General features: G+C 46.2%; 1 pseudogene; it reads left to right on the top strand.

Moving 5' to 3' along the window:
- The first annotated feature begins 9,593 nt into the window (after positions 1–9,593).
- Positions 9,594–22,697, top strand: LOC100580262 (annotated as a pseudogene).
- Positions 22,698–22,901: the final 204 nt, after the last annotated feature.

Genomic DNA, 22,901 nt, shown 5'->3' with positions numbered 1-22,901 from the left:
CATTACTTTAAAAAGAGGGGTGGTGGGGAGAAGGATTAGTTTCACTCAACCAAAAGGCCAAGGGGTAGATCTTGAGGTGCTGCTGATTCCAGGGGCTCAGGTGGTGTCATTAGGCATCTCTCACCCCTCATCTCTCAGTACAGCTTTCCTCAGCGTGAGCTGCTTTTGCAGGCAGGCCCGCCGCCCCTTTTGGAGGTCCCAGGAGCTCCATCCTGGGCAAGAAAACAGCTTTTTTCCAACAGTATATACAAATATTCTGGGTTTGGCTCTGATTGGATAGAGTTGGGTCATGTGAGTGACCCCAGACCAATCACAGTGGCTAGGAGGATGGGATATGCAGATGGGACAGGGCTGGGATGGTGGCCATTCAAGAAACAGGGGAGGCAATAGATCAGCCCACTATTAATATAACTATTAATATTAACAGTTACTGTTTATTGGATGTTTCCTTCATTCATACAAGTGTCTGATATTATCTCTCTATGCTATCTATCCAGCTGGGTTCTGCAGCTTTAATAATGAAGAATGCAAGGGTCCCTGGTCTCTCCCTTCTGAAGTTTTCTTTCTAATGCAAGAGTGAGTGAACAAGCATATCTGTTGCTATGTAACAGTTTACCAGCAACTATTGGCTTAAAAGAACAGGCATTTCTTATCTCACATTCTTCATGTGTTAGGGGTCCAGGCATGGCTTGGCTAGATCTTTTGCAAGCCTGTGATCACAGTATCATCAGGGCTGTGTTCTCATTTGGGGTCCGACTGGGGAAGGACCACATTACAAGCTCACAGCAGCATCCAGCTGGCAACAGGACTTAAGCCCTCAGTTCTTTGCTGCATATTCCCCTCCCCATGACAATTCAGTGTGGCCAATGGCTTCTTCAAAGCCATCAAGGGAGAGCCTCTCAGCAAGATAGACATTACATTCTTAGGGAACGTAATCATGTATGCACAATCATGAACACTGGATCACTTTATCTGTGTTCTGCTGGTTAGAAACGAGTCCCAGAAACCACCCACTCTCATGAGGAGGGGATCACCCAAGAGCAGGTAAACCCACAGAGGGGACCATGGGCTGTGCCTTAAGAGTCCTTACTAGGGTCCTTAGTAGTTCACCTTACTACAACAAGTAAACAAAATATTAGACCAACTCTGCCAAAGATAAGTAAAAGGGTGGTAAGTAATTGGGAGAGCATGCTTTAGCCACAGCAATCAGAGATTTCTTCTATTTGAACCAAAGCATGAGTTGTCACCTTGCCAAGCACACAGGGAGGGTGTTCCTGGCAGAGGGCACAGTATCCCAAAGGCCCAGAGATGGGAAGAAGCTTAATGTGTTTAAGGAAAAAAATGATGTCAGCATGGCTGTGCCTCATCATGCAGGACCTCATGGAGTGAGTTTACACCAGGGGTCCCCAACCAGTACCGTTCCTTGGCCTGTTAGGAACCAGGCCATACAGCAGGAGGTGAGCAGCAGGTGAGCAAGCATTGCTGCCTGAGCTTCACCTCCTGTCAGATCAGCAGTGGTATTAGATTCTCATAGGAACATGAACCCTCGTGTGTACTGCACATGCAAGGGATCTAGGTTGCACGATCCTTACGAGAATCTAATCTAAAAAAAAATTAGCCGGCGTGGTGGCAGGCGCCTGTAGTACCAGCTACTGGGGAGGCTGAGGCAGGAGAATGGCGTGAACCCGGGAGGCGGAGCTTGCAGTGAGCCGAGATCGTGCCACTGCACTCCAGCCTGGGCGACAGGTGACAGAGCAAGACTCCGTCTCAGAAAAGCAAACAAACAAACAAACAAAAAAGCCAGATTCTGGTCAGGCACGGTGGCTCACACTTGTAATCCTAGCTACTCAGGAGGCTGAGGCGGGGGACTCGCTTGAACCAGGGAGGCGGAGGTTGCAGTGAGCCGAGATTGCACCATTGCACTCCAGCCTGGGTGACGAGAGTGAGACTCTGCCAATAACTAAATAAATAAGGCAGATTCTGAGTCTGTAGGTCTGCATCAGGACCTGAGTTCCTGCATTGCTTATCAGCCACCAGGTGAAGCCTTCCACCAGCCACACCTTGAGTAGCAAGGTAATAGATACCTCCTCCCACCCTCTCCCATAGATGGCAGACCTGAGGCCCAGGGAGGATAGACTGCTTACTAGAGGCCAAACAGAAAGACTGCAGTGCTGGGGCTAGAACCTATGACTCCTACAGCTGGTGCTCACTTCATAGCATCTTCCCTGCCCCTCTGACCCTGAAACAGGATTCAGGGAAGAGGATCCCTAAGTGTGGGTGAGGAGTAAGAGACTATACTATCTGCTTTGAATCAAGCTTCTTTATTTTTGGTCAAATCACTTCCCTTGCAGAAGTACCAATAGAAATTCAAAGATGAACACAACCAGACTGCAATTCTTTGGGGCCTGGGGGAGCCAAAGTAAAATAGGTTTGTTAGTGAAGTTCCTCTTATTTTTGGTTAGTACAAATTTGGCAAGTCATCCAAAGAAAAGCTTACATATAACTTGGTATGTTTTTATGAATGCAAATTATAGCCATAGACTTTCTCCTAAGAATGAAGTTTCTTAGCTTGAATCAGTTTAGATGAAAAATGCCTCCCTTAAAAAATAAGAGCTCCTAAACTCTCACTAAACATGAAATGCAGAGGCAAGTGGTTCTAGGGTTGATTCAGGGAACACAATGAAGTCATCAAGGATTTCAGCTTTCCATGTTTTTGCTCCATCGTTCTCAGGGTGTCTTTAGGGTGATTTCCTCATAGTTACAACATGGCTGCCACAGCTCCGGGAATCACATCACATAATCATATCCAAAAGCAGGTAGAAAAGGGGTTAGCTGCACATACCTTTTTTGAAATAAGGAAAAAGAAGCCCCCTCCCAACTTCCCCTTAAATCTCACTGAACAGAACTGTATTACATGCTCACCTCTAAACAGAAGGGAAATGGGATGTTATCTTGGTTATCTCATGCCAAGCAGGATTGTGCCCCAGGGTGTGCTGTGCAAACAAAGTCCAGGTTCTCTTAGCAAGGAAGAAGGGGATGAAGTGGGAAGGAAAAAGAAAGGGCAAGAAAATCCCTTTTAATTAAGCCCTACAGTATCTGCCCCAGTACACTTGTGTTTTAGCTGTATTTTTTCACAAAGTAAGGGTCTTCATGTGCTGTGTGAGCAAAGGTCAGGACCAAGGAGGAGTTAGTGAAATCTGGAATCTCAATCAGGGGTTCATACTCTTGAGATAAGGAAAAGTAACCAATGCTGCCTAACAGCCCAGCACCCACACTGGAGTCCCTGGACTTAGCAGATGGAACTTGCTATAATGAGGACCATATGTATTCATTTGCTAAGGCTGCCATAGAAAGTACCACAGACTGGGTGGCTTACACAACAGACATTTATTTTCTCACAATCCTGGAAGCTGGGAGTCTAAGATCAAGATGCCAGCAGGCTTGGTTTCTCCTTGGCCTGTAGAGAGCTGTCTTCTCCCTGTGTCTTCTGCCTGTGTCTGAATTTCCTCTTCTTAGAAGGACAGCCATCCTTTTGGACTAGGGCCCATCCTAATAACCTCATGTTAATGCAATTACCTCTATTTTTTATTTTATTTTATTTTATTTTATTTTTTTTTTAAGGCAGAGTCTTACTCCGTCACCCAGACTGGGGTGCAGTGGCGTGATCTTGGCTCACTGCAACCTCCGCCTCCCAGGTTCAAGCGATTCTCCTGCCTCAGCCTCCTGAAGAGCTGGGACTACAGGCCTGCACCACCATGCCCGGCTAATTTTTTTTTTTTTTTTTTTTTTTTTTTTTTCAGTAGAGACAGGGTTTCACCATGTTGGCCAGGCTGGTCTCGAACTCCTGACCTCAGGTGATCCATTCACCTCAGCTTCCCAAAGTGCTGGGATTACAGGCATGAGCTGCCGCACTTAGCCACAATTATTTCTTTAAAGACCCTTCCTCCAGCCATATTTTGAGATTCTGATGTTGGGACTTCAACATATCAATTTATGGGTCACACAATTCAGTCCTCCAATTGAGCGAGCATACTTCTCTTTATTTCCTCTGCAAGTCTGATGTGCACCTTGCTTTAAAAGAGATGCGATTATCATGCTTCTCATCCTAATTTTCAAAGGGTTTTCTCTCACGAGTGAATCTCAGGTTCCAGTGAATGCCTTCTTCGTGTCTATGGATGTCATCATATGACGGTATTTTTTGACCTATTTCTGTGATGTATTCATAGAGTTCCTGTAATCGAACAGTCATGGATCAGCATTCAGAATATAAAAAGAAACCCTAAAAATCAATAGGAAAAGGACTTTTAAAATCTAGTATAAATTAGACAAAGGCTATAAACAGACAATTCAGAGGAAGGGCCTGCTTCCTGCTGTGCAGATGGTCATCTTGTGGTGTCCTCACATGGCCTAGAGCAGAGAGAGGAAGCTCACTCTCCTTTCTCTTCCTTTAAGGACACTTATCCCCTTTATAAGGGCACCATCCTCATGACCTAATTAACTCCCAAAGCCCCACCTCCAAATATATCACACTGGGGGTAAGGACTTCGTGTGAACTTGTTGTGGGGGGACACAATTGAGCCCACAACACGGAGAATAAGCCTGAGCACACACCTTGTGCCAGGGGCTGCATGTTCTACCTTTTTTCCTTCTTTCCTCTTCATTTTTCCTTCTTTCAGTTCCCATTAAGTAAATCCATTGAGCTGCTCCACAAAGAACACCATGGATATTAGAGGATATTTGCCTCTAGAGATTGGTACCAATCCCTTGCCTCTCTGGGTTCCTAGGAGAACTGACATGTGCAGAAGGCACCCAGTAAATGTCAGTTTCATCCCTTTGGCATTGCCAGATTTAGCAAAATAATTTTTTTCTTTACTTTTTTAAATTTTTTAATTTTTTTGTTTTCCAAGACGGAGTTTCGCTCTTGTTGCCCAGGCTGGAGTGATCCTCCTGCCTTGGCCTCCAGAGTAGCTGGGACTACAGGTGTGCACCACCATGCCCAGGTAATTAAAACAATTTTTTTTTTTTTGTAGAGATGGAGGTTGTATCAGTCCGTTCTTGCATTGCTATAAAGAACTACCTGAGACTGGTTAATTTATAAAGAAAAGAGGTTTAATTGACTCACAGTTCCACAGGCTGGGCAGGAGCCACAGGAGGCATGGCTGGGAGGCCTCAGGAAACTTTCAGTCATGGTGGAAGGCAAAGGGGAAGCAGGCACATCTTACATGGCTGGAGCAGGAGGAAGGGAGAGAAGGGGGAAGTGCTACACGCTTTTAAACCAACCAGATCTCATGAGAACTCACTATCATGAGAACAGCAAGGAGGCACTCTCCCCCCATGATCCAATCACCTCCCACCAGGTCCCTCCCCTAACACTGGGGATTATAATTCGGCATGAGGTTTGGGCAGGGACACAAATCCAAACCATAGCAGGGGGTCTCACTATTTTGCCCAGACTGGTCTTGAACTCGGCCTGACAAGCGATCCTCCTGCCTCAGCTTCCCAAAGTGCTGTGATTACAGATATGAGCCACCACATCAAGCCAACATAGCTATCAGCACTCTAGCCTGGGCGACAGAGGAGACTACGTCTCAAAACAATTAATTAATTAATTAATTAAAACAAATAAATAACCCCATACTTTCTGCCTCTGTGGCTTTGCCTGTTCTGGGTATTTCGTGTGAATGGACCCATGCATCTGGTGGTCTGGGCACATTTCAAATGCTCAGCCCCCTTGTCGGCCCATGGCCTCCGGACTGGATGGCGCGGGCTGGGTGTGCGTGGGGTGCCCAATCGCTCCGGAGCATCTGGAGTGGCCACGTGCAGGTGCGAGTGGTGGCGGCGGCGCAGGGGGCAGCTGGAGGCACGGGAAGCCCGGACGTGGTGCAGGGAGCTGCCGACCATGCCGGCTTCTGATGGCGGGCGCCCAAATTCAAGACAGCCCTGGTGACATAGCAAGAGCCTGTCTCTATAAAAAATTAAAAACTAGCCAGGCATGGTGGTGCATGCCTGTGGTCCCAGCTACTCGTGAGGGTGAAGCGGGAGGATCACTTCAGCCTCGGGGTTTGAGGCTGCAGTGAACTGTGACTGTACCACTGCGTTCCAGCCTGGGTGACAGAGTAAGACTTTGTCTAAAAAGAGAGAGAGAAAGGGAGATGAGAAGATTTATGCTGCTGACTTTGAAGATGTTGGATGGGAGCCAAGGAGTGCAGGGAGCATCTAGAAGCTTGGAAGAGGCAAGAAAATGGGCTCTCCTTTAGGACCTCCAGGAGGAATGCAGTCCTGCAGACCCATTTTAGACTCTGACCCCTCAAATTCTAAGACAAGAAATTTGTGGTTTTTTAAGCCATTAAATTCGTGGTAATTTGTTCCCTCAGCAATGGAAAAATGATACAAGGGGGATATAAGTAAAAAGCAAAGAAGGAGATGTTTTGGTGAGCTGGAAGCTTGCCCAGCTGGGAGAAGTCTAACAGAAATTTACTTGGGACCAGTAACAAGGATAAGGAGCCAGAGAAGGCTATAAATCAATAAATGGGCAGATAAAAGGGGTCAGAGAACATAGAAATGCTCAGATTTCCAAGAACTGAAGAGAATGGATATATTAGTTTGCTGGGGCTGCCATAACAAAATAGTGCACCCAGGGTGGCTTAGACAATAGAAATTTATTTGCTCACAGTTCTGGAGGCAAGAAGTCCAAGACCAGGGTGCCTGCTGGGTTTGTTTCGCAAGGCTGCCTTCTTGCTGTGTCTTCACATGGTCTTTCCTTGGTGTGAAAACATCCCTGGTGTCTCGTTTTATTTATTTATTTTTTAATTAAAAAAAAGAGAGTGACAGGATCTCACTATGTTGCCCAGGCTGGTTTCGAACTCCTCAGCTCAAGCAATCCTCCTGCCTTGGCCTCCCGAAGGGCTGGGATTACAAGCATGAGCCACCACGCCGGGCCCCTGGTGCCTCTTTGTGTGTGCAAATTTTCTTTTTCTTTTTTTTTTTTTTTAAAGAGGGAATCTTGCTCTGTCACCCAGGCTATAGTGCAGTGGCTCCATCTCGGCTCACTGCAACCTCCCCCTCCCAGGTTCAAGCGATTCTCCTGCCTCAGCCTCCCAAGTAGTTGGGATTACAGACATGTGCCACCACACCCAGCTAATTTTTGTATTTTTAGTAGAGATGGGGTTTCACCATGTTGGCCAGGCTGGTCTCAAGTGATCTTCCTACCTCAAGTGATCCTCCTACTTTAGCCTCCTAAAGTGCTGGGATTACAGGTGTGAGCCACCGAGCATGGCCCCAAATTTCCTCTTCTTATAAGGACACCAGACAGATTGGATTAGAGCCCATCCTAAAGGTCTCGCTTTAACTTAATTGCCATTTTAAAGGCCCTATCTTCAAACACAGTTGCCTTCCAAAGTACTGGAATTTTGGAGGGCAGCATTTAGCCCATAATAACTGGGTTGATGAGTTGAGGGACAGCCTACAGAATAGCTGGTTAGTGGTCTCGCTTGGAGACTAAGGCCATTTGACAGTTCAACACAATGTGAAGCAATCCGGGATTGGAGGCCAGACTGGGAACAAAGAACCTTAGGGTGACAATTGGCAATCATTTGAATACGATCTGTAGATTAGGTAAGTGTATGATTTCTGTGCTTATTTCCTTGTTTTGATCATTGTACTATGGTCATGTAAGATATCAATATTTCAGGAAGCTTGGGTGAAGAGTATGTGGTAACTCTATACTATTTTTGCAACTTCTTTCAAAGTCTGTAGTTATTTCAAAATTAAAAATTAAAAATCAAGGCCAGGTGCAGTGGCTCATGCCTGTAATCCCAGCACTTTGGGAGGCCAAGGCCAGCGGATCACCTGAGGACAGGAGTTGGAGACCAGCCTGGCCCACATGGTGAAACCCCATCTCTACTAAAAATACCAAAATGATCCGGGCATGGTGGCGCATGCCCGTAGTCCCAGCTACTCGGGAGGCTGAGGCAGGAGAATCGCTTGAACTTGGGAGGGAGAAGTTGCAGTGAGATTGCACCACTGTACTCCAGCCTGGGCAACAGGAGTCTGTCTCAAAAAAAAAAAAAAAGAAAAGAAAAAAGAAAAGTTAAAAATCAGGGCCAGGCACGGTGGCTCATGCCTGTAATCCCAGCACTTTGGGAGGCCAAGGCGGGCGGATCACGAGGTCAGGAGATCAAGACCATCTTGGCTAACACGATGAAACCCCATCTCTACTAAACATACAAAAAAGAAAGAAAGAAAAACTAGTCGGACATGGTGGCGGGTGCCTGTAGTCCCAGCTACTCAGGAGGCTGAGGCAGGAAGCACCATTGAGCCCAGGAGTTTAAGGTTGCAGTGAGCTATGATTGCGCCACTGCACTCCAGCCTGGGAAACAGGGTAAGACCCTATCTCAAAAAAAAAAAAAAAGGTGAAGAAAAAAAGAAGCAAGGAGAAAATGAGTTCTATGAGGTGAGAGACCCTGCAGTGTCTGTTGCTTGGGTTCCCACTGACACCCCACTTTTAGGACAGTGCCTGGAAGCTGGGAGCTCAGCATATGTTTTGGGAGGCGATGATCATTGAGGCACAAACTGAAGAGGAGAAGGCACACTGGGCCTCATCTCGCATTCATAAAAGCCCTCGCATTGTAACTTTTGACATTCTCTCTAGAGGAAGTCACACGATCAGTACAGTGTATTGTGTGTGTTGCAAATGTGAATTCTTGGCCTGTAAACAGTTAAAACACATTGCCATTTTGGTAACTGAGTTTTGCTATCCCTTCATTTCTTTTTCCTTTTTTTTTTTTTTTTTTGAGACGGAGTCTCACTCTGTTACCCAGACTGGAGTGCAGTGGCGCCATCTCGGCTCACTGCAAGCTAATTACAATACTTTTTTCTTTATTTTTTTGGTAGAGATGGGGTCTTCCTATTTTGTCCAGGCTGGTCTGGAACTCCTGCCTTCAAAGGATCCACCTGTCTAATTCTCCCAAAGTGCTGGGATTACAGGCATGTGCCACTGTGCCCGGCCAAATGCATCCTTTTTTTAGTGTACAATTCAGTGCTTTTTAATATATTCACAAAATTATGGAACCGTCACACCTGTCTAATTTCAAAATGTTTTCGTCACTCCAAAAAATAATCCCATATGGGAGGCCGAGGCGGGCAGATCACTGGAGACCAGCCTGGCCAACATATTGAAACCCCGTCTCCACTAAAAATACAAAAATTAGTCGGGCGTGATGGCGCACGCGTGTAGTCCCAGCTACTGGGAGGCTGAGGCAGAAGAATCGCTTGAACCCGGGAGGCGGAGGTCGCAGTGAGCCCAGATCGCGCCATTGCACTCCAGCCTGGGCGACAGAGCGAGACTCCGTCTAAAAAAATCTAATTAATAAAAATAAATATAAATAAATAACCCCATGCCTACTGCCTCTGTGGCTTTGCCTGTTCTGGGTATTTTGTGTGAATGGACCCATGCAGGGGGGTGGGCCGGGCACCTTTCAAACGTTCAGCCCTCACGACGGCCCGTGGCCTCCGGATTGGACGGCGCGAGCTGGGTGTGCGCGGGGCGCCCAATCGCCCCGGAGCGTCTGGAGGGGGCAGGTGCAGGCGGCGGCGACTGAGGGGCTGCTGGAGGCCCGGGAGGCCCGGACGTGGTGCAGGAAGCCGCCGACCACGCCGGCTTCTGATCACGGGCGCCCACAGCACGGACATGACGGGCTGTTGGCCGGCGTTGTCGCGCGCGGCCCGGCGCCACCCGTGGCCCACCAACGTGCTGCTCTACGGCTTGCTCCTCTCGGCCGGCGACGCGCTGCAGCAGCGGCTGCAGGGCGGCGAGGCCGACTGGCGCCAGACGCGGCGCGTGGCCACGTTAGTGGTGACCTACCACGCCAACTTCAACTACTTGTGGCTAGGCCTGCTGGAGAGCGCGCTCCCGGGCCGCGCGCCGCGCGCCGTGCAGGCCAAGTTGCTGTGCGACCAGGTGGTCAGTGCGCCCATCGCGGTCTAGGCCTTCTAAATCGGTGAGGGGCGGGGAGGGGACCTGGGGGGTGGGACGCGGTATTGAGGGACTGGAGGCAGGGACTCGAGGATCAAGCAGCTGGAGGGAGGGCGCTGCAGAAGCCTGGGGACCCGGGCAGGAGCCGGGGCTCTGAGACCTGGGCTGCCTCAGAAGCCTGAAGGGCCAGGGCAAAGGCTGGAGGCTGGGGTGTTTGATTGCGAGAAATTGCAGGAGGCACTGGCTGGGGAGCCGAGAAATTGGGGAGCCAGAGGTCCACCAGGTCAGGAATTCAGAGGACTAGGGTCGGGGCTCAGACTCTGGGGTTGGGTGTAGGCCAAGGGTGGAGTAGGCAGGGCTGCGGAGGTCTTTGCCCCCTGAAAAAAGCCCAAGGGAAAATAAAGGAGATTCTAGTTCAAGGCCATAGCAGCTGCAATGACCGTGAACCAGTCGTGGGGCAGGGAAGGAACCGACCTGCTGTTCAGAAAATCCACTCCTGGGGCCCCGGGGCCAACACAGGAACAAAATGCAAGGGGACCGGTGACCCTGGGGGGCACAGCAGGTGGAATCTGAGGTTGGGCCTGGATCTTCAGCAAATTCATGCCCAGGGGCCTAGTCCTGCTTTGGTAACAAGATTTTCCCCTGGGGTCCCACGGGAAACATCAAGGGACCTTGGATCCTTGCCATGGAGGACTATATACCTGTGAGGGTTCAGGGAACCCTCTCCTTAGAAAATCCAACCCGGGCCTGGGGTGTGGGGAACAGGGGCTTGACTGTGGAAACCTTCTCTACTGCCTACAATAAGAACAATGGAAATGTTACCTGAAAAATACCGGGGTTCATTCCCCTAACGAGTCACAAATGACTCCACCAAGAGTCAGGTTTTGATCAATGGGAGTTTTACTTGGCACAAGTAAGGAAGACACTGGGCATATTCTCCCAAGTAGTGTGTCCGCCAGAGAAAGAGACAGGAGGGTTTTGTGGGGTGGTGGAGAAAGGAGAGGGTGCATGATTGCATGTAGAGTAGGGATCCCAGTGAGTCATGATGCTAGCACATAGGTTGCATAGGTTACATAGGTTATAGTCATGAAGCTATAGCTTCTCCCGGGGTGAAGACTTTAGCATGGTAATGAGGAGAGTTAACTTGGGTTCATCTATAAGTAACCTGGGGTCACTTAGGAGCTGATTTAAACAAACAGGGTGACCTCATTCCACCCAGGGTTGGGGAAGAACAGGTTGAGGTCAGGAGGCTGTAAAACAGGCTGATTGCTCAAGTTGCTTTAATTCTTGTAATCTTTGGAGATCCTCCGTCTGCTCACAGAAGGGGCCCTGTGGCCTCTATCATCATTGCAATTTCTATAGCCTTGAAGGGGATGGGGTGGGTAACTGGGGAGAAAATCTCTATGGGTCTTAAGCCTGACCTTGGGATTGGGGATCACAGATTTCCCCTCAAATGGGAGGGAACTTCTCCTAAGGGCTGTTGGTGCTTTTTAAACCAGGTTGAGGTCAGACAAGCCACCATCTTGAAGAAACCTACCCTGCCCCCTGCGCCTTATTGTTAAGAGTTGAATTCACTTCCTTTCCCTACAGACCCCACCAGAAACACAAACCACCTGGTTGCCTGTTGCCATTGCGGCCAGCTACATGGCTGATGGGGTCAGTGGGTCGGGAGAACAGACAGCCTGAGATCTAGGGCCTCCTGTTTTCTCAGAAGGTCTGTGCCTGGTCCCGGCGTGTGATTTCCAGGCTAGATTTGCAAACAGCTTCCTAGCACCTGTTACGGAAGCCTTGTACACCGGTGAAGGGGTAGGGGACCAGAATGCTATTTAATCCTCAAACAACTAGTGAGATTGTTCTCTTTTTCTTTTCTTCTTCTTCTTTTTTTTTTTTTTTGAGACAGTCTTGCTTTATTGCCCAGCCTGGAGTGTGCAGTGGCCTGGTCTCAGCTCACTGAAACCTCCATCTCCAGGTTCAAGCGATTCTCCTGCCTCAGCCTACCAAGTAGCTGGCATTACAGATGCACACCACCATGCCCGGCTAATTTTTGCATTTTTTATGGAGACAAGGTTTCACCATGTTTGCCAGGCTGGTCTCGAACTCCTGAACTCAAGTGATCTGCCCATCTCGGCCTCCCAAAGTGCTGGGATTACAGACGTGAGCCCTCGCACCTGAGATTGTTCTTATTACTCTCATATTACAAATGAGGAAACAACTGGTGAAATTAGTGAGATTGTTCTCTTTTCTTTTTTTTTTTTTTGGAGACAGTCTCACTTTATCATCCTGGCTGGAGTGTGCATTGGCCCGATCCCAGCTCACTGCAATCTCTACTTCCTGGGTTCAAGCGATCCTTCTGCCTCAGCTTCTCAAGAAGCTGGGACTACAGGCATGCGCCACCATGCCCAGCTAATTTTGTATTTTTAGTAGAGACGGGGTTTCTCCGTGTTGGTCAGGCTGGTCTCGAACTCCCAACCTCAGGTGATCCGCCAGATCAGCCTCCCAAAGTGCTGGGATTACAGGCATGAGCCACTGCGCCCAGCCCACTAGCTTTTTTTAAAAGAAATTAAAATTTCAAAATGTCCAAATGTTCAACTTTTCACAAAATGTTTGGAAGGTAGAGAAAAGTAACCTATAGACCCACTATTTGTAACTTGATTGTTTCTGTGAATTGTTATAGTTTTTGAAAAAATAATTGTTCTGCTATAACTTTTATACTCTGCTATTCTCACTTCATATTTATCATTCCTTTAAAATTTTCTAGTTTTAGAGTGGAGACTATGTTTTATTATTTTTTTTTTTTCGAGACAGGGTCTTGTTGTGTTGTCCAGTCTGGAGTGCAGTGGCATGATCACAGCTCACTGCAGCCTCCACCTCCTAGGCTCAAGCAATCCTCCCACCTCAGTCTCCTGAGTAGCTGTGACTACAGCCACACCACCACACCTGGCTAATTGTTGTATTTTTTGTAGAGATGAGGTTTTGCCCTTTGCCCAGGCTGGTCTCTTAACTCCTGAACTCAAGCAATCTGCCTGCCTCGGCCTCCCAAAGTGCTGAGATTACAGGCTTGAGCCACGGTACCTGTCTATGTTCTCTTTTCACTGTTGGGTCAGAGGGTCATATTGATGGATGATAGTGATGGTTACTTTGCATTTTGGAATGGGAAACTTAAACATGAACTGTTATACGGTACTCTACTGAATCTTTTAAAATTCTTTTGGTGTTTTTGCAAATAGGTATGAGCATTCTCCAGGGAAAGGATGACATATTTTTGGACCTGAAACAGAAATTCTGGAACACCTATATGGTAAGACAGGCGTTTGAAAATATAATCAGTATCTTTTTTTGTGTGTGTGTGTGTATATATATATATATATATATACACACAATATACAATATACAATACAATATATATACATATACAATCAGTAACTTTTTGTGTATGTATGTGTATATATACATACACGTATATATACATAGATATGTATATATGTACATAGATCCACAAAAATATATACTTTTTGTGTACATATTTATAAAGATTAAAAATGTTTTAATTGACACATATATGTATGTATTTTCAGAATACATGTGATGATTTGATACATTTGTATAATCATATCAGGATTCTTTGTGCGTGTGTGTGTATGTATATATGGATATATATATATATGGATATATATATGGATATATATGGAGATATATATATATATGGATATATATATATGGATATATATGGAGATATATATATATATGGATATATATATATATGGATATATTTTTTTTAATTAAAGAAAATTTTTTTGAGACAAGCTCTCATTCTGTCACCCAGGCTGGAATGCAGTGGCATGATCATGGCTCACTGCAGCCTGGACCTCCTGAGCTCAAGCGATCCTCCCACCTCAGCCTCCTGAGTAGCTGAGACTACAGCATGTGCCACCACACCCAGCTAATTATTTGTAAATTTTTGGTAGAGACAGAGTCTCACTATGTAGCCCAGGCTGGCCTCGAACTCCTGTGCTCCAGTGATTCTCCCACCTCAACATTAAGTACATTTTTATTAAACTATTCCTAAATTAGAGCTCCAGTTTGGTTGGCAGAAGGGTCCAATATTTTGACAGAGAAATTTTAAAGTTATTTTGATAGATGTATGAGGAGAGCCTTTAAGAGTGTCTATACTTCTCATGAAATGGAAAGAAATACTTTCTCTGGGCGGGGCACGGTGGCCTACACCTGTAATCCCAACACTTGGGAGGCTGAGGCAGGCGGATCACTTGATGTCAGGAGTTTGAAACCAGCCTGGCCAATATGGTGAAACGCTGTCTCTACTAAAAATACAAAAATTAGCTGGGCACGGTGGTGCATGTCTGTAATCCCAGGTACTCAGTAGGCTGAGGCAGGAGAATCACTTGAACCTGGAGACAGGTTGCAGTGAACCGAGATTACACCACTGCACTCCAGCCTGGGCAACAGAGCAAGACTCCATCTCAAAAAGAAAAAAAAAAAAGAAAAGATCTCTGAGGGCCGGGCGCGGTGGCTCACGCTTGTAATCCCAGCACTTTGGGAGGCCGAGGCGGGCGGATCACGAGGTCAGGAGATTGAGACCATCCTGGCTAACAGGTGAAACCCCGTCTCTACTAAAAATACAAAAAATTAGCCGGGCGTGGTGGCGGGCGCCTGTAGTCCCAGCTACTCGGAGAGGCTGAGGCAGGAGAATGGCGTGAACCCAGGAGGCGGAGCTTGCAGTGAGCCGAGATCGCGCCACTGCACTCCAGCCGGGGTGACAGAGCGAGACTCTGTCTCAAAAAAAAAAGAAAAGAAAAGATCTCTGAGTTTTAGTCCATGTTCTCAATGATTTCTGACTTTATTATATTAACTCTTATTAATGATCACAATTTATTTTGTAAATTTTGCAGCCAAAGGGACAACAATTTATTTTGTAAATTTGGGATTCAATTTGCAAAATAGGGATCGTAGACTGTGAGTGGTTTAATGGAATCATTCCCACTTTCAGAGCCAATGTTTTCAGTTGAGCATCCTGCAGAGTCCTGGTGAAAAGAACTTTAACATCACAAAGGTGTTGATAGCGAAGGAGAAGATTTCCTAGGGTTATTCCAAGGTTTGAAGCAAATCAGCCGTTTTACTGTTTGCTCAGCACAAATACATACAATCCAGTCCAATACATATTTATTCATTGATTCAGTTAATATTTATTGAACAATGTGCTTTAGGCCTGGCAAAATCAGGGATGGTTTTCATCTCTGCCCTAGAGCATGTTTGATTGCATTCATCGCAAGGAGGTAAATCTTTGGGATTACAGAATGTTCACAGACCGGCCTAGGGCGTCACATGTTCTTCATTCCCTATCAAAAGCAGTGTTGAGCCACACCCAGCTATTACCTCCACAGCTTCTAGCATCATCTGTTGGATGGTACCAAACCCCTGAGGCAGCATTACTTGATGGCTAAAGGCAGAGGATGGAGAGGTTTGAAGTCAGAGGCTTCCCCTGAGCTTCTATACTCAGGAACAGTAACTACAAGAAATGTGTTCAGAACTCTTGTGATTTCTCTTAGGGCAGAAATTGAGGACCCCATGGTGACAACCAAATGTGATTTTCTTCTGTTTTTTTGTTTTTTGGGTTTTTTTATTTGTTTGTTTGCGTTTTTAATTTTTTTTTTTTTTTTTGAGACGGAGTCTCACTCTGTCGCCCAGGCTGGAGTGCAGTGGCACCATCTCGGCTCTCTGCAACCTCTGCCTCCCAGGTTCAAGTAATTCTCCTGCCTCAGCCTCCTAAGTAGCTGGAATTACAGTCTTGCACCACCACATCCAGCTAATTTTTTGTATTTTTCAGTAGAGATGCAGTTTCACGATGTTGGCCAGGTTGGTTCTGAACTCCTGACCTCAGGTGATCCGCTTGTCTCAGCCTCCCAAAGTTCTGGGATTACAGGTGTGAACCACCATGCCCAGCCACTTCTTCTGTTTTACTTTGGAAAAAGGAATAAGTTTTTCCATTATGTTGTAAAGTCTATGGAGATATGTACATCTAACTTTTTTTTTTTTTTAAAGAGCAAGGGCCAGGGGCGGTGGCTCACACCTGTAATCCCAACACTCTGGGAGGTGGAGGCGGGTGGATCACAAGGTCAGGAGATGGAGACCATCCTGGCTAACATAGTGAAACCCTGTCTCCACTAAAAATAAAAAAAAATTAGCAGGGCATGGTGGTACGATCTTGTAGTCCCAGCTACTTGGGAGTCTGAGGCAGGAGAATCACTTGAACCCGGGAGGCGGAGGCTGCACTAAGCCCAGATCATGCCACTGCACGCCAGCCTGGGCGACAGAGTGAGACTGTGTCACAAAAAAAAAAAAAAAAAAAAAAAAAAAAAGAGCAAGAAGTAGCCGGCTCACACTTGTAATCCCAGCATTTTGGGAGGCTGAGGCAGGAGGATCTCTAAAGCTCAGCAGTTTGAGACCAGCCTGCGCAACACAGTGAGACCCCATCTCTACAAAAATAAAATACATTAGATGGGCATACTGGGAAGCATCTGTGGTCCCAGCTGCTCAGGAAGCTGAGATGGGAGGATTGCAAGCCTGGGAGGTAGAGGCTGCAGTGAGCTGTGATTGCACCGCTGCACACCAGCCTGAGTTACAGAGTGAGACCCTGGTTCAAAAAAAAAAAAAAAAAAAAGAGCAGGAAGTAGAATTGGGAAAGAAAGAAGCTTCAGGCAGGGATTTGTAAATGAACAAAACCACAGGAATATTTACATACTGTTTTAAAAAAACAGTGGTTACAGTGATTGAGTCTCATCTACCCTCAGGAAAAGAAAGAGGGTATACTAGCAGTCTAAAGCCCAGCCCATGTGGAGATTTCTTGGGAAGATTTCCTGTGTAATAAGAAATTGTCGACTGGGCACGGTGACTCACACCTGTAATCCCAGCACATTGGCAGGCCAAGGCACGTGGATCACTAGGTCAAGAGATTGAGACCATCTTGGCAAACTTGGTGAAACCCTGTCTCTACTAAAAATACAAAAATTAGCCGGGCAGGGTGGTGGGTGCCTGTAATCCTAGCTACTCAGGAGGCTGAGGCAGGGGAATTGCTGGAACCCGAGAAGCGGAGGCTGCAGTGAGCCGAGATCGTGCCACTGCAGTGAGCCGAGATTGTGCCACTGCACTCCAGCCTGGAGACAGAGGGAGACTTCGTCTCAAAAAAAAAAAAAAGATAAGAAACTGTCTTCCAAGTGCTGTCCTAGGTGTTAGTGGAAGATACCCAAAAAAACATATAAAACAGAGATTCTGTCCTAAAGGGACTTAGAGTCTAGCGGGATAGATAGATAAATAGACAAGTCGTTAACTAGAGTTCGACGAGAAATGCTCTCAGAGCCCATGGGTACTTAGCACAGCGAGGGGGTGTGGGAGTGGGGATCAAGGAAGTCTTGCTGGGGCCAGGCACAGTGGCTCATGCCTGTAATGCCAGCACTTTGGGAGGCCAAGGTGGGTGGACTGCTTGAGCTCAGGAATTTGAGACCAGCCTGGGCAATATGATGATGAAACCTCATCTCCACAAATACAAAAATGAGCTGGGCGTGGTGACTCGCACCTGTAGTCCCACCTACTCAGGAGGCTGAGGTGGGAGGATCTCCTGAGCCCAGGAGGTCGAGACTGCAGTTAGCTATGATTGTGCCACTGCACTCCAGCCTGCATAACACAGCTAGACCCTGTCTCAAAATAAAAAAATAAAAATAAAAAACAAGATCTGGAGTTAGGCACATACTGAGGGACAGGTCATTCCAGGGGCAGAAGAGCTGAGTAGAGTTGACAATGTGTAAAGCACCATGGTATGCCAGGAGAGGAGAAACCACAGGCAGTTTGGTGTTCACAGAGTATTTGTTGAGCAACGTGGAATGAGTTTGGATCCTGGAGACTGTTGAACACCCGGAGCTGAGGATCTTGAACTTCACGGTTAGGTAATGGCAGCAGAGGAAACCAAAGTGGGGGGTTATTGTAACCAAGTTCACATAAGAAATAAGGAAGCACGTCGGGTGTGGTGGCTCACACCTGTAATCCTAACACTTTGTGGGGCTGAGGCGAGAGGATCCCTTGAGGTTAGGAGTTCGAGACCAGCTTGGGCAACATAGCAAGACCCCGTCTGTATTTAAAAAAATAAAACTGGCCTGGCATGGTGGCTCATGCCTGTAATCTCATCACTTTGGGAGGCTGAGGTGAGCAGATCACTTGAGGTCAGGAGTTCGAGACCAGCCTGACCAAAATAGTGAAACCCTGTCTCTACTAAAAATACAAAAAATTAGCTAGGCATAGTGGCGCACGCCTGTAATCCCAGCTACTCAGGAGGCTGAGGCAGGAGAATGACTTGAACCTGGGAGGCAGAGATTGTAGTGAGCCGAGATTGCACCACTGCACTCCAGCCGGGGTGACAGAGCAAGACTCCATCTAAAAAAAAAAATGAGGTGAGTTCAGTTTGGGAAATGTTGAATGCCAGATGCCTTTGGCCTATTCAGAGGGAGATTGCCAAAGCACAGAGGAGAGTTCATGGCAGGGTTTAATCATTTTTAGTGCTCACATGTCCCAGATTTGGCCAGTGGCAGTCCCTCCAAGCTGGTTCCTGTGTCCTGTGACATCACCCATCTTCTTTCTCCTTTTCTTCTTTCGTAAGCCACTTCCTTTCTGGCATGACAGTGTGTTCCAGGACCATCTTGTACCTTGCACCTGCCCTGCCCTGGCCCTAGAATCAGCCAATTCTCTGAGGTGTCCTGATTCCTTTTTGTGGGGGAATGGTTTGAGAACAAAATATACTACTACATGATACTACATTCTGACAAGAAAAAAACACAGCCATAAGAAATAAAGCCATGGCCAGGCACAGTGGCTCCTGTAATCCTAACCCTTTGGGAGGCGGAGGCAGGAGGATTACTTGGGGCCAGGAGTTCAAGACCAACCTGGCCCACATAGTGAGCCCTCGTCTCTATTTTTTTTTTTTTTTTTTTTGAGACGGAGTCTCTCTCTGTCCCCCAGGCTGGAGTGCAGTGGCGCGATCTCGGCTCACCGCAACTTCCACCTCCTGGGTTCACGCCATTCTCCTGCCTCAGCCTCCCGAGTAGCTGGGAATACAGGCGCCCGCCAACACGCCCGGCTAATTTTTTGTGTTTTTAGTAGAGACGGGGTTTCACCGTGTTAGCCAGGATGGTCTCGATCTCCTGACCTCGTGATCCGCCCACCTCAGCCTCCCAAAGTGCTGGGATTACAGGCTTGAGCCACCGCGCCCGGCTTTAGCCCTCGTCTCTATTAAGAAAAAAAAAAAAAAAAAGAAAGAAGGAAAGCCATGTTTGGATGAGTTTAGTCTTCTGATTATTTTTGCTAAAGTTTTAAATTATTATTTTTTTTGGGGGACAGAGTCTCGTTCTGTTGCCCAGGCTGGGGTGCAATGGTGCAGTCTCAGCTCACTGCATCCTCCGCCTCCCGGGTTCAAGTGATTCTCCTGCTTCAGCCTCTTGAGTAGCTGGGATTACAGATTCCTGCCATCATGCCCTGCTAATTTTTGTTTTGTTTTTTTTTTGAGATGGAGTCTCGCTCTGTCGCCCAGGCTGGAGTGCAGTGGCGCAATCTCGGCTCACTGCAAGCTCCGCCTCCCGGGTTCACGCCATTCTCCTGCCTCAGCCTCGCCGAGTAGCTGGGACTACAGGCGCCCGCCACCGCACCCAGCTAATTTTTTGTGTTTTTAGTAGAGACGGGGTTTCACTGTGGTCTCAATCTCCTGACCTCGTGATCCGCCCGCCTCGGCCTCCCAGAGTGCTGGGATTACAAGCGTGAGCCACCGCGCCTGGCCTAATTTTTGTATTTTTATTAGGGACAGGGCTTGTCAATGTTGGTCAGGCTGGTCTCAAAGTCCCGACTTCAGGTGATCCGGCCGCCTTGGCCTCCCAAAGTGCTGGGATTACAGGGGTATATTTTATATTTAAAGTATATTTAAAAATTAAGGGCCAGTCTCAGTGTCTCAAACCTGTAATCCCAGCACTTTGGGAGGCCGAGGTGGGTGGATCACCTGAGCTCGGGAATTTGAAATGCACAAGAGCAAAATTCTGTCTCAAAAAAATACCTATATATAAAATATACTTTATGGCCAGGCGTTGTGGCTCACACCTGTAATCCCAGCATGTTGGGAGGCCGAGGCGGGCAGATCACCTGAGGTCAGGAGTTCGAGGCCAGCCTGGCCAATATCGCGAAACCCAGTCTATACTAAAAATACAAAAAATTAGCCGGGCGTGGTCCTGTGCACCTGTAATCCCAGCTGCTCGGAGGCTGAGGCAGGAAAATCGCTTGAACCTGGGAGGTGGAGGTTGCAGTGAGCCGAGATCACACCATTGCACTCCAGCCTGGGCAACAAGAGCGAAGTTCCGCCTCAAAAACAAAACAAAACTATATATATACATATATATATACATATACATACACATCGTATATAATATCTACTTTTAAATATAAACATAAATATAAAGCTTTTATTGCAATTGTTCATTTTAGAAACTTCAGAAAATACAAATTAGTAAAAAGAAGAAAATAAGTCTGTAGTACCACTTTTAAGAACTATTTTAAAAACCTCTAGCTTTTTTTTGAGATATAATTTACATACCAAGACTTTTTTAAAAAAAAATTCATAATGGTGACTTTTTTATCGGACTGTATAGGATAAAGCTTGTTAAAATGTCTAAGATATTTTGTAATATATGAAAATTTCGGCTAAACTTGTTCTATAGCATCACATAGTTTGAATATATTATTGAAAATCATTCCATAAACAATGGTTTGGTATATAGTTTTAACAATTCAAGGCTGGGCACAGTGGCTCACACCTGTAATCCCACCACTTTGGAAGGCCGAGGGAGGCAGATCACCTGAGGTCAGGACTTCAAGACCAGCCTGGCCAACATGGTGAAACCCTGTCTCTACTAAAAATACAAAAATTAGCCAAGTGTGGTGGCAGGCGCCTGTGATCCCAGCTACTCAGGAGGCTGAGGCAGGAGAATCGCTTGAACCTAGGAGGCAGAGGTTGCAGTGAGCCGAGATCTTGCCACTGCACTCCAGCCTAAGGTGACAGAATGAGACTCCATCTCAAACAAAATAAATAAATAAAATAATTCAGCAGGGTGAGGTGGCTCATGCCTGTAACCCCAGCACTTTGGGAGGCTGCGGTGCGACTGTTGCTTTTCCTAGGAGTTCATGACCAGCCTGTGCAACATAGAGATACCATGTCTCAGAAAAAGAAATAATAATTAATTTAAAAAAAGAGAATTCGTTGATGATTCTGTATTTACAAATACATTCCTGCATCATTTGTTCATGGTAACCAGGAAATTGCAATGCATAAATACATGTTATCATTTCCAAAGCGGCTGTCTTCCAGAATCGGTACTGATTCTAGTAGACTTTTCATTCTGACGTTAAATATATAATTAATAGAAATGTCTTCTACCTAATAGCTTTTTTCCCCACAACTCCCCAACCCCTCACTCTAGTGGCCTTAGTAGTCTAATTTAATCAGCTTAGTCTGAAATATAATACTACCTTGGCATCTTGTTGGCCTAGTATTTCTTATTCTTTTATGGAATGAACTGTGCAATTGTTTTGTGTGGCTAAAAGGTATTCTAGGTCAGGTGTAGTGGCTCACACCTGTAATCCCAGCACTTTGGGATGCCGAGGTGGGCGAATCATCTGAGGTCGGGAGTTTGAGACCAGCCTGGCCAACATGGTGAAAACCCGTCTCTACTAAAAATACAAAATTTAGCCAGGTGAGGTAGTGTGCGTTTGTCATCGCAGATACTCAGGAGGCAGAGGCACGACAATTGCTTGAACCCAGGAGGCAGAGGTTGCAGTGAGCTAAGATTGTACCACTGCACTCTAGTCTGGGCAACAGAGTGAGACCCTGTCTCAAAAAATAAAAAACAAAATAAATAAAGAAAAAATAAAAGGCATTCTAATTAAGTTGTTGCTTTTTTTTTTTTTTTTTTTTTAAATTCCAGAGCAGACTGATGTATTGGCCCTTTGTACAAGTGAGTTCCGCCTACTCAGTAATATGAACTCAGGGCTTTGGTTTCCATGTGGCTCTAATGGACTCTGTCTCTCTGTTCCAGCTGACCAACTTCAGCCTTGTTCCTGTTCAATGGACAACAGCTTAACACTGGAGTCTGTGGTTTTCTCTGGGCCACCTTCATCTGTTTTTCCCAGCAGAGTGGTGATGGCACATTCAAGTCAGCTTTCACCATTTTATATACGAAGGGGTCCAGTGCCATAGAAGGGTCCCCGGAAAAATGAGAAGTCAAGGACTCTCTTAAAGGGACCACATTTTTGACCTAAAATGCACAGAATTGCCTGCAGACAAAATATTTGATGTGCCAATTATGCACTTCATTTTGAGGAATTACTACGATTTATAGACCCACTTTTTAAAAAATTATCAATGATTATTTTTGAATTGTGTTCAGACATTTTTTCCTGATCTAGTCTGAAATATTACTTCTCTAATATTTTGGTTAATATGAATAACAGTGGCAAAATGGCATTTTAGACTTATTAATATTTCTAATATTTTAATGCAAGTTTCAGGAAACTTGGTTTTGATTGTTTATATTTCCATTCTAAAATCTCAAGTTATCTCCTGAACACATTTGGGCACATGAGGTTTTATACCAAAAAATAATTCTTAGAGTGAATTTTAATTTACATAGAACTGAATCGAAATGAAGATTTAATAACCAGGTTTCTTTCCCCAAAACACACATAATTTGTTATTTTGATACTAAAATTTAGTAAATACGGTTTTTTTTGTTGTTGTTTTTTTGTTTTTTTGAGACGGAGTCTGGCTCTGTCGCCCAGGCTGGAGTGCAGTGGTGGGATCTCGGCTCACTGCAAGCTCCGCCTCCCAGGT

This window comes from Nomascus leucogenys, chromosome 2, assembly GCF_006542625.1.
Source record: "Nomascus leucogenys isolate Asia chromosome 2, Asia_NLE_v1, whole genome shotgun sequence".
Classification (NCBI taxonomy): Eukaryota; Metazoa; Chordata; class Mammalia; order Primates; family Hylobatidae; genus Nomascus; species Nomascus leucogenys.
This window is presented reverse-complemented; position numbering and strand designations above follow the sequence as displayed.